Raw genomic sequence first — 744 nt, forward strand, 5'->3', positions numbered from 1 at the left:
TGGCACGTGCAACAACACAAGAGAGCCACTCAGGTGGGGTGCCACTGAGTGGAAGAAGCTGAAGGCCACACAGCACAGGATTCTACTGAACTGAAGTTTTGGGAGCGGGCAGCTGCATAGCAACAGGAGCATCAGCCATTGCCAGGGCAGAGAGAGGCTTATGGGTACAGCGTTTCCTTTTCAGGAAGGGGAGGGAGAATGTTCTGGAACTTCACGGAGTGATGGGAATTTACTAGACCACACAACTGGATAATTTAAAGGGATTAAACCTACCAACAATACCTTGCTAAGTAGACAGCTAGGGGAGACCTGGGGGTGTGGCCAGGGAGGTGACCGAACATAGGGATGCTTTGGGGCAGGATCAGGGTTGATGGCAGACAGACGCTATACTGGGTGGCCAAGGGAGGCAGAAGCAAGCCCTCACTGCTGCTGTGGAGATCTGAGGTTGGAGGGGCAGGGCTGGGGCCTGCACGGTGGCAGATTGTGGGGCTGGGAGTTGTCCCCACATTTCTTCCCAAGATTGCATAATTTACATTGCACCAGTGCTTGGGAGGCTGAAGCAGGAGGATCACTATAATTTCAAGACCAGCCTGGGCTACCTAGAGAGACCCTGTCTCAGAAAACCAAAAGAGATTAAAAAAGAAAAGCTGGGCGTGGTGGTGCACGCCTGTAATCTCAGCACTCAGGAGGCTGAGGCAGGAGGATCACTGTGAGTTCGAGACCAGCCTGGGCTACACAGTGAGT

Source organism: Fukomys damarensis, unplaced genomic scaffold (genome assembly GCF_012274545.1).
Source record: "Fukomys damarensis isolate Sample0158 unplaced genomic scaffold, DMR_v1.0_HiC HiC_scaffold_39, whole genome shotgun sequence".
Classification (NCBI taxonomy): domain Eukaryota; kingdom Metazoa; phylum Chordata; class Mammalia; order Rodentia; family Bathyergidae; genus Fukomys; species Fukomys damarensis.